Genomic DNA, 12429 nt, shown 5'->3' on the forward strand with positions numbered 1-12429 from the left:
TGGACTCTTAGCAGTTTAGCATATATCATGAGACATGATTAGTCTGCATTTCAGTCTCCATTTCTGAGGGAATATTCCTTTGCAAATGTCATTGTTTTTGGGATTAACTTTGTCATTGTCATGCTACACCATTGTGCGTTTGACTCACTGGGTATTGACTGATTGGAAATTTACTGACTTCATCAAAACAAAATGATTCAAAACACATCTCTCTTTTCTGACACTACCAACAGAAAGGTGTTTGTTTCATCTAAATTACCACAGATGGAATAGCATGGAAACAATCTATTTTCACATCACATTGTACATCACTTGCATTGTCTTTTCACCTCTTTCCAGAAAATATTATCACTCCATGTGAAAAATAAATTGGAAAAAATGTTATTGACTGAATAATAAAAATACAAGAGATGCTTAACTCATCTGAATTATACAGTATACCAGAATATAACTCTACAGAGTTGTAATAATAATGAGTGAATATATGTACCTATTATTAGTCATCACTAAATAGATCTTTAGAAAGTAAATCATGGTAATTCATTGCATTAAATTTACTTCAACATTTAAAATGTCAGGAAATTGTGCAGCCCACCACCAAAATATACTATAATGCTTTAACGTAACGCTTTAGTACTATCTTTAATATCACTTAGCTGTGCCTCGTCTGGAAGTAACCAGAGAAAAATGTGGAGAAAAGTGGATATGATGTGGAATCATGACAGTGAGAAGATGGCTGTGTGATGAATGTTTAATGTAATGTGCACTGTCTGTAAACTATTCACACAAAAACCATTTACAACGCAATGACTCAGAACCAGTAATATGGCCGTAACTACGTGAAATTTGAAGGGCTTTTGTTACTTTCACTATAACTACATGCTTTCTATCATTTGGCTTTTTAAATTTCCATTGTGGGTTATACTGAACACAAATGGATACATTTGATGAAATTGGGCACCAATATCATTTCATAAAAAACAGGCATTACAGTTTTTCAATGTATTATTATAGTCCAGAAATATTATTCCAATTGACATGTTTAATTTGCAAGTAATCTTAATATTGACCCTGAACATATTAAGTATACTTTTAACCTATTGTTGATATATTATTGGTGTATAATTGAGGGTTAATTAGTTGCTAATAATTGCTACGACATATTGAATTTTAGTTTTAATAAAAAATAAAATTCATTTTGTGCTAAATGTCCTGCTCAGTATAGCCCCACAGAATATGTTGAAGTTTTAAAACATAGCTAACAGTTCATTGGCAATGCACTCACTGAGAGTTTAGATAAAGGTTTCTCTCATGGTTTCTGGATGCAAAAAATTACAATTTCAACTATGACATCTGGATGAAGCACTGAATGTTTGCTAGATGTCTTTCTTTGAGAAAAGATAAGTTGGATAGTGCATCACCTGGGATACTTGGAACTGTTCTTGGTGGCATGTTAAGAGGCAACATTGCTGAAAACTTTGGGTCACGTGTTCATCAATAAACTACTTCATGAAACAATGGATTAATGAGCATGGATTAAAAATTAAAAGAATAATTATCAAATGAAGTATATTTAAAAAATTATTAAGATGGCTGATCCGTGGGCGGTTGCTGCTGGGACGCAAGTCGGGGCCTGATCAACCCCGGCTGGGTCGCCTGGGCGAGGGTGTCTGATGTTGTGAGACCCGAAACACCCAATGACCCCAGATCACATCACTGAGGATGCGTCCCAGCGCATCTAGAAGATGTATATATTTTCACACTTTCAAACAACCTTGATGTATTGTTTTGTTATATTTCTAGCTAGTGATTAGTAAAATCCCAAAAACATTAACTGGCTGCTAATAAATTATGGCTAAGTCTATCAAACCCAATGTTTGAAAGCATATAAACTTCATTAGCTCAAGATCAATATGAAAACTTGCCAAATTATATTCTAAAGTTTTCATTGTATATCTGTTTTTAAAAAATGTTTCTCTCTGTGCTATTTATGATTTCTTTCTCTCTGCAATCTCAATGTTCCAAATTGGCTAAAGGGCTTTTTGTGCAGCAATCATTAATTTCTACTACAAGTTCAGATGTAATTACTGAGTTTTCTTGGTGTCCATGTGGAGTCATATTGGTGTGTGAAGGTTTGATATAGGATGCACAAGGTAATATTTGCTGTGTGCCCTGTGGAGCAGATCATGGGAGTTTCTTCTTCAGGCAAGGATGGTATTGCGTGGTATTTTTGACCATCATCATCATCTGGCATGAGAAAAGGCCTGACATAATTAGAAAGGGTGTCTGGCAGATTTTCAGTTCTGGATTGTAATTGAGGAATCAGGATGGCAAAGCTTTATCAGTTCAGTCCATTATTATCTGCGACTTGTCAGATGACATAATTAATGGGCATTGCCATTGCCTCTGCTTCTCTAACCCAAATAGAGTGGACTTTTGCCAGATCACATCTTATCAAGCGTAACAATGGAAAATCATCCATCGTGTTCCACGCTCGTGTCATAATCTGGAAATTAATTGATGCCAGTCCAAGCACAGGGAAACCTGCAATGCTTTGACCTGTCCCTCTACTCTTCCTATGAACTGCCATGCTTTCACACCTGCTCTAAGTCTAAAGAAGGATTCCAACCCAAAACATCACATATCTATGTTCTCCAGGGATGCTACATGACCTGCTGAATTACTCCAGCATTTTCTGTCTTTCTTTGATGCCAAGACAAATTGGCAATTATACAAAGCACGTCATTCATGTACTCAACAATTCAAGCAACATCCATGTGAGAGAAACTAAATTCTGGGTCAATGACGGTTCATTCACAAGGAGTAAAATGGCCATCTGGGCTTTCAGGCACCTATATCTTCTCCCAGTAGATAGGTGAGCAAAGGGAATAGCCAGGGTGCAGGCATCCTTGACTATATTCCCAGCCTTCCTGATACAACGCACTGTGGAAATAGGCTGGATGGAAGGAAGGGGGTGTTACCCACTCTCTGCAGGTGGACACAGTCAAAAACAAGTAGTTGCCATAGCTGGCCGAGATGCTTCCTGTCAGAATACGATCTATACTACATTTGTTAGAAAGAATCATTGTACACATGCCTAATCTTCTCCGATGCTTAGAAAAGTAAATACGCTGCTGATTTTCTTGATCATTCATCAGTGTGAAAGGTTAGGTTGCTGGTGAAATGGATGCCTAGGAAATAGAAGCTGGTGACTATCTTTACAGCAGCGGTTCTGGTGATAAGGACAGAATTGTGTTTACATTCCCACACTCCACAACTCTCTTAGGTCAATAGCCAACTCTTTCATCTTGTTGACTTTAAGAGCTGAGTTGTTGTCCTGATACCATGACTCAAGATTCATTCTCTTTCCTGTACTCCATCTCATCATAGTTGTGAATCCAACTGATAACAGTGATATAATTCAACAAACTTCAATGCCGAGTTGGTGCTGTGCTTGGCCACATAGGCATGATGTAGGAGGATGTTGCTGGGGACCGTGCATGCAACCTTGAGGATGACCAGTGTTGAGGGGTAGGGTGGAAGAAATGTAATGACCAAATGTAAAGCAGCCAGCCACTTTCTGAAAGTTCACCTTTGTGAAAGCATCCATGCGTATGCGACTGAGCCAGTTGGAAATACGGGGATGTATCTTGATGGAACATTATTTGCCTATGTAATGCGTGCACAGTACAGAATTATCTTCCTGAAAGCTGTGGACTTCAGCAGAGAATGAATCTCCCTGGTCATCCAAGGTGTCCGGTTAGGTTAGATCCTAATTGTTTTTGTCAATACATCATTGCCAATCCATATTTTGATGAAACCGGTGACGAGTGAGGTATACTCATTCAGGCTGGATGATCATGCGCTCATCAACCTACCCAAGGCAGTCCTGAAGCTGGGGCTCGCTGGAGGGGAGCGCTCCGTTTCGCTGGCCCGGGGCAGCCGGCAGCCTGAAGCCGCGCGCGGTCTACACAGTTCCAGCTGGTGCGGCATCTACAGCCCGGGATCCCTCATGGGGGACCCGGGGGAAGAAGAAGAAGCCATCACTGCCGGCCCGCGGCCAACTTCTACCGCGGGCGCGGTGGCGACTTACCATCACCCCTGGAGGGGAGCTTCGACCACCGGCCCTGCGGTCTGCGGTGCTTCTGGCTGCGACGTGGAGGGAACTTTAAATCTTCGACCGCCGGCCTGCGGCCTACAACAACTTAAAGCCGCGGTCTCCGGTGGGGAAGAGCCGACTCTGGACTTACCTGGACTTGTACCTTGTCCTCTGACCATCTGGACGCCCGCAGCGGCAGCTGCGGAGGGTTGAGGTCCCGACCACGGGGGAAAATGGAGGAGGACTGGCCAAATTGTGTGCCTTCCACCACAGTGATGAATGCTGTGGTGGATGTTTATGTTAAATTTTTATTGTGTTTTTGTGTGTGTTCTTTATAATTGTACCGCTGCTGACATATTCATTTCACTTGCACTTTATGTGCAATGTGACAAATAAACCGTATTGTATTGTAGTATTGTAAGTAGTTGCTAAGGCTCCACGGACCAGTGCTGTGTTACTTTTCTCATTGGCGTTTCGCACTTCAATGTCTGTAAGTCATAAGGTATGGAGCGATAGGCATCTTTCATGGTGGTGTACCAGTGGCCTAGTATGTTTACCTTACCCCCCTTGCCCCCCTGCATGGGGTTAGAGACATGATGATGTTATTATAGAGATTGAGCTGGTGTAGTCTGACTGCTATATTCCTGCATCTCCCCCCACCCCACATCCCCCTCCCTAGTCATCCTCGTAGTTCCACTGTTTGCACCCTTGTATCCCTCCATTATCACCTCTTCCCCAGCTAACAATGAGCCATTAATGGCTCCACCCTTCCCTGGTCATCTGTTGCCAGCCCTGATTTGTTCTGGCCCTTTTCTACCTCTAGTTCCCTCCCCTCTTCTTCCAGTCTGAAGAACGGTTCCAACCTGAAACGTCACCCGTCCTTTTTCTCCAGAGATGCTGCCTGACCTGCTGAGTTACTCCAGCACTTTATGTCTATCTTTGGTATATTCCTGCTTCTGTTTCCTTGATTCTTATCAGGACTTTTAATGCAGACTATTTTTATATTTTAAGCCAGTTCTTGTAATGCAAGACAACTGGTAGATGAAATATTTTGTTCTCTACCTCTGAGCAAGTACACAAAATGTCTGTATCAATGCAAGTACCTATCTGTTTATTGTAAATCCACAGCCCTAGAAACTTTGTTTGCTTTAGGCTCCCCCTCATTTCATTGGCAGTGTGCGCCTTGTACTTTTCCATTGTTAATGGAGATTGAACATTTATCCTATCAAGTTTAAATCTCCATTCTCATTAATTTGTACTGGTCAAACTGACAATACAAATAAGTCTTCGTAATCTGATCAATCTTTCCATAATTTCCCTTGATGTAGAAGTCAGCGACAGAGATGGTCTGGAATCGTGTATGTGCCAGATTAGGACAGGTTTTAAGAGTTCCCACATCAAGGGATATTGGGCGATTCTGTTACATATATTATTGCAGGATTATTTAATCGCTAAATTTCAAACCACATCTCCAAATCTGTAATCAGGAACTCTTGATTCTTTAGTAATAATAATAATAAAACAGGAAATGCTGGAAATACTGTGGAGATGAAGCAACATCAGTGGAAAGAGAAACAGTTAATGTTTGAGAATGAAGGCACTTCATCAGTCGCATCCTTTTCATTTAACCACAATAGATAGATAGATAGATAGATATAATTTATTGCCACACAACCAGGGTTGGTGGAAATTTGGGTTGTCAGCAGCAGTACAATAATAAAGAACACACACAATGCTACTGTACCCAATAGATTCATCTGATGGATGGTATTTGTTTTTCTGATAACGTGCCATTGATTAATTGCAACAATTATAGACCTTTATTAATAAGATGACATTTTGTTAGCACTGTGATATTGAATGTATGCTTCAAATAATAACTTAAAATATTTATTGGACTACAGAAAAATTATAGCAATTATTTCATATTGAGCAAAATTCTGTGCCATTTTAGAAGTGTTTCATCGCTTCCCGGTTTCTATGGAATAATGTAGAAGTGTAAATCTACAGGGATATTGCAGCATACAGTGATAAGAGTGGGTTGCCTGCCAAGATGCTGAATTCATTTAATAATTTATCGCTATCTTCTGCATTGACAATCACCTAAATTATTAAATGCATTGATATTATCAATGTGCCACATGCATCAAGCAAGAAAAATAATTTGCTATAAAACCCTGTGGTTTAGAAGTCACATTTTTAATTACAAAGCAATGTTCCGGTGTTAATAAATTGTTTTGAATTTTCTGAGCAACTCGGCAACCTTTTAATTTTCAAAACTCAGAAGGGTTCTTCCATATGTTTTGCAAATATATTAAAACAACTGAACCTTTGCCAAACATGATGTTAATTCCAATAAATATCTCCGACAGATTCCGTAACACAGGCTTTAATTAAGGTACTATAGATCATCGTTATCAAGCGGTAGATTCCAATGGGAATTGTTTTCTCTTCATGATATAGTGGGTAATTCAAATTGTCAACCAATTGGTGGCAGTATTTTCAAGAGTAAAATTTATTTCTCGATCAGATTGTAATCTGCAACCATCGCAGCATTTTGTTTATGAAGTATGCATGTGTTTAATTGGAGATAAAGAGGTTCCTTCAAAATTAAAAATGTGATAGCTAGAGCATCATATTCAAATTTTCAGCATTATATTATCTACCATTGTGTGTTCTGCAGCAACTCACACATGAAATGGAAACTTGCTTCAAAAAAAAGTACGGTGATCAGTGAGAGATGCAATCTACCAATTTCTTACACAAACTCTATTCTATTCTTTTAATTCCTCTTTCTTTGTGGAATTGGTTCTGACAATCCCATCTTTCATTCCCAATCTTCCAACACGACTTTCCTCTTTCTCAAACAAGGATTCCCCTGCACTGTGGTTGACAGAGCTGTACCTCTCTCTCCTAAAACCACAGTAGGATACCATTTATCCTAGCTTTCCCACTTCACTCTAATGCCATCTGTGTGTTGCTACCAATAAGTACATATTATCTACTCTCATCTTTCAGCATTCCGAATAAACTATTTCCAAAGTTACAACTTCAATAACTCCTAAAATATTCTCATGATATACAACAGCTGCCCTTTTAAAATACTCTCTTCACGCCATACAATGCCATAAAAATCCTTCCGGATGAAACTATGATTTGGGAAAGCCAAGTTCAGATGGGGGATCAGCCTTTCAAAGCCCTTTGACTTTACTTTAGACTTTAGAGATAAAGTGGAAACAGGCCCTTTGGCCCACCGAGTCGGCGCCAACCAGTGATCACCCCGTACACTAGCACTATCCGACATACTAGGGCAACTTACAATTTACAGAAGCCAATTAACCTACAAACCTGTACGTCTTTGGAGTGTAGGAGGAAACCAGAGCACCTGCGGAAACCCCACGTGGTCACAGGGAGAACGTACAAATTCCATACAGGCAGCACCCATAGTCAGGATCGAACCTGGGTTTCTGGTGCTGTAAGGCAGCAACTCTACAGCTGTGCCACCCAGGGCCGGCCTTAGGAGGTGCGACGCCCAATTGGGATTTTTTTTTGTAGAAATAAATAAATAAATACATATGATTGAGTCACGTGTCGTGAGTAACATGACAATTCGGGGGAGAGTTCCTTTCACAGCGTGTGGGGAGTCTAGCCAGGGGTAAAGTTGCGAGGAGGGAAGGAGCGTTGAGAAGGAGAGGGTCGGGGTTGATGCCAGTAACACACACTCACCGCAGCCGCGGCGCTCCGGGCGCGGAGCCACCGCATTGTGGCCGGGGAGAGAAGCAGCTCGCGTGGCTACGAGCGGCCTCCATCACCGGACAGCGGAACCGACTGCCATCGCAGAGCCTTCTGCCGGCCCGCTCACCTCTGGCAGCGACTCTGGAGAAAAGACCCTTCTTTAGACTGAACTGAACTCTCGCCGGTGAGAGTATTTGTGATTGTCTGAAGAAGGGTCTCGACCAGAACCGCAACCCTCTCCCCAGAGCCCCTGCCCGTCCCGCTGAGCCACCACAGACAGGGAGTTGAAGGTAGACACAGGGGGATCCACCTTCAACTTCAGAGCCAAACAAAAAACACAGAGTGCTGGAGGAACTCAGAGGGCAAGGCAGCACCCGCGGAGGGAACACATCACTTATCAGGAGCCGCCACGGACCAGGACTCTTCTCCCCCCAACAGAAAGGAACCGCAGATGCAGCCATCACCGCAAAACATCTAAGAATTAACTGTAGATGCTGGAAAATCGAAGGTAGACAAAAATGCTGGAGGAACTCAGCGGGTGTGAGGCAGCGTCTATGGAGCGAAGGAAATAGCCAACGTTTCGGGCCGGGTCTAAAGAAGGGTTTCGACCCGAAACGTTGCATCTCTCCCCCCACTCCTCTCCCCCAGCCACGTTTATATCGACAGTTCACTCCACGAGTGTGTGTGTGAGAGCCGAGCAGTGTTTCTCATTCTGACTCTGCTCCGTGAGGTGCTCGTATTGACAGTAATCGTATCCACCTCTTAACTGAAAACGAGTGGTTTGCAAACTGAAAATCCCCCCTCTGTCTCTCCACGCCCCCCCCCCCCCCAACTGCACCCGCTGAGTTTCTCCAGCTCTGCATCCGCTGAGTTTCTCCAGCTTTTTTGTGTACCCCCCTTCCCCCTCCTCACACACGGCCCGCCTGCCCGCTCCCGGCGTTTAGCGTTCAATACTCACGGCTGAGTTCGCTGCGGTGCTGGGGCTTGCTGCCCTGTAAACTCCACCCCCCCCGGGTTGGCTCCGGCGGCAGCGAGTGACTCAATATAACGCATTTACTGAGGAATGCATTGTTTAACTACTTGCTAACTACCAAAGATCCTATAGGATCTTTGCTAACTACTGCCTGTTTACAAGTGTTACAGCAGCAGTTAACACATCGTTTGTTATCCATGTTCGTTTTGTAAAAAAATCCGTATGGCGATTTAAAAAAAAAAATCTTTATTTAACAGAGCGAATTTGTATTTCCATATGAAATACGGAAAATTAACGCGGGGCCCCCATTGGGCGCGGGGCCCAATTTGGGAAAAATCGGTCCAATCGGCCTAGGGCCGGCCCTGGTGCCCAAAGATCTTATAGCGGAGCCCGCTATAAGATCTTTGCTGGTGCCACCCCATCACTTCATGATGGTGGATGTTAGAGCCACTGGGTGATAGCCAATAAGGCGTGTTACTTTATTTATCTTGCACCTCAATTCTTGGTCTCATTGCAGATAAGTGCCGTTTATAGAAATTCTGCTACTACTATTTATAATTCTAGACACATCTTTTTACTTTTTTTTTTGTCCTTTATGTCTCCTTTTACCTTGCACCATCATCATCTTTATCATTTAGATTCTTATCTTCCACCATTTCCTGGCCTTTAACAGAATCTTCACTTCATGAATCCAATCACATGAAGTGGAGGCATGAGGTCAATACAAATCCTAACCATGAAACTGCTGTAAACAACCTTTATTTAATTTAGTTTTAGTTTTTAGTTCAGAGATACAGCGCAGAAACAGGCACTTCGGCCCACCGAGTCCGCGCTGACCAGTGATTAACACTAACCTACACATTAACACTATCCTACACACACTAGGGACAATTTACACATACATCAAGCCAATTAACCGACACACTAGTATATCTTTGGAATGTGGGAGGAAACCGAAGATCTTGGAGAAAACCCACGCAGTCACAGGGAGAAAGTACAAACTTCGTACAGACACCACCCATATTCGGGATCGCACCCCGGTCTTTGGCACTGCAAGCACTGTAAGGCAACAATTCTGCCACCATGCTGCTCTTTAAGAAGGGCTGCAAGGAGAAGCCTGGGAGCTACAGGCCAGTGAACCTTGCATCAGTGATGGGCGAGTTAGTGGAGGGGATTATGAGGGCAGGATTGACCAGCATTTTTGATAGGCATAGCCTGATACAATACAATACAATACAATACAATACGGTTTATTTGTCACATTGCACATAAAGTGCAAGTGAAATGAATATGTCAGCAGCGGTACAATGATAAAGAACACACACAAAAACACAATAAAAATTTAACATAAACATCCACCACAGCATTCATCACTGTGGTGGAAGGCACACAATTTGGCCAGTCCTCCTCCATTTTCCCCCGTGGTCGGGACCTCAACCCTCCGCAGCCGTTGCTGCGGGCGTCCAGATGGTAAAAGGACAAGGTACAAGTCCAGGTAAGTCCAGGATCGGCTCTTCCCCACCGGAGACCGCGGCTTTAAGTTGGTGTAGGCCGCAGGCCGGCGGTCGAGATTTAAAGTTTAAAGTTCCCGCCGCGCCACAGCCAGAAGCACCGCAGAGCCGGCGGTCGAAGCTCCCCTCCAGGGGTGATGGTAAGTCGCCACCGCGCCCGCGGTAGAAGTTGGCCGCGGGCCGGCAGTGATGGCTTCTTCTTCCCCCGGGTCCCCCATGAGGGATCCCGGGCTGTAGACGCCGCGCCAGCTGGAGCTGTGCAGCTGGAGCGCGGCTTCAGGCTGCCGGCTGCCACGGGCCAGTGAAACGGAGCGCTCCCCTCCAGCGAGCCCCAGCGAGGGCTCACCCGCTCCACGCCGAGAGTCCACGCTGCGCCCGCCGCTGAAGCCCCGGCGCGTCTCCGGGAAAGGCCGCGCCGATCCTTGCTGTTAGGCCACGGGGGAGGCGACCTGGAAAAAGTCGCCTCTCCATGGAGGAGGCGGCCAAAACGGTTTCCCCCTCACCCCCCCACACAAAACACACAAAGAAACATTAAAAACATACTTTAAAACATACTAAAAAAAATAAAAAAATGTTGAAAAAACTAACGCGCTGCTGACAGGGCTGCCGCCATTGCAGCGCCCCCACCGATATTGGGGATAGTCAGCGTAGCTTTGTGCATGGGTAATCACAGCTCACAAATTTGGTGTAACATATTGAAGAGATCACCCAGAGGATTGACAAAGGCGAGGCCGTGGACATTTTCTATAAGGACTTTATCACGGCTTGTGACAAGGTCCCTCCCACAAGGTTAGACCACGTGGGATCGAGAGCGAGCTAGCCAATGGATTCAAAGTTGGCTTGGTGGAAGGAGTCAGAGGATGGTCATAGATGGTGGAATTTTTTCAGATTGGGGGCCAGTGATCATTGCTGTGCCACTGTGTTTATTGTGTATATTGATGACAACGTTGTTAATGTAGCTAGTAAATTTACAGATGACATTAAAGTTAGTGGAATAGGGGACAGTGAGGAGGAACGCTATCGAAGGATTTGGATCAACTAAGGATGTACGCCAGGGAATGATGGCAGATGGAATTTAATCCAGACAAGTGTAAGGAAATAGCAGAATAGCATTTACACAATAAATGGTAGAGCCTCAGAGAGTGTTGTAGAACAGAGCGACAGAGAGGTACAGTTCCCTGAACGTCATGACACAAGTGGACAGGGTGGTGACGAAGGATTTCACATGTAGCCTTTATCAGTAAGGTATTGACTGCAGGAGTTGGGATGTCATGCTACAGCTGTACAAGACTTTGATGAAACCATATTTGGAATATTATGTGGAGCTCTGGTTGCCCGGTTATAAGGAGGAGGTCATTCAGCTGGAAATGACGCAGAAAATATTCACCGGGATGTTACCAAGTCAGAGAGCTTAAGTTAGAAAGATAGGCTGGAACTTTTTTCCATGGAGTGTAGGAGACTGAGGCCTAAGCTTGCATACTGTAGTTAAGGCAATTGGTCACAATCGTTTGTACAGAATGGAGGAGTACAGAATTAAAGGGCGTACATTTAACGTGAGAGGGGTAAGATTCAAAAGAGACAAAAGTCATTTCTTCATGCAGTGGTTGATCCATAGCTGGCTCAACTCATCCATGCTGACCAGCTTTTTATAACTGAGCTAGTCCCACTTGCCTGTGTTTGGTCCATAACTCGCTAAAGGGCCTGTCCACCTTTTTGACTCGTGGACATTTTTCATCATGTTGAAAAAACGCCCCGACCTACTAGATGCCACGAGTACCTACAACTAGCATCACAACCTGCTACGACCTCCTACGACCTACCTACGACCTCCTACGACCTTGTGATGGCCAAATGCTGAAGCAACATTTGGAGTATTGTAGGTACACAAAAATGCTGGAGAAACTCAGCGGGTGCAGCAGCATCTATGGAGCGAAGGAAATAGGCGACGTTTCGGGCCAAAACCCTTCTTCAGACTGATGGGGGGTGGGGGGGAGAAGGAAGGAAAAAGGGAGGAGGAGGAGCCCGAGGGCGGGGGGATGGGAGGAGACGGCTCGATGGTTAAGGAAGGGGAGGAGACAGCAAGGGCTAGCAAAATTGGGAGATTTCAACGT

This window comes from Amblyraja radiata, chromosome 15 (genome assembly GCF_010909765.2).
Source record: "Amblyraja radiata isolate CabotCenter1 chromosome 15, sAmbRad1.1.pri, whole genome shotgun sequence".
Taxonomy (NCBI): Eukaryota; Metazoa; Chordata; class Chondrichthyes; order Rajiformes; family Rajidae; genus Amblyraja; species Amblyraja radiata.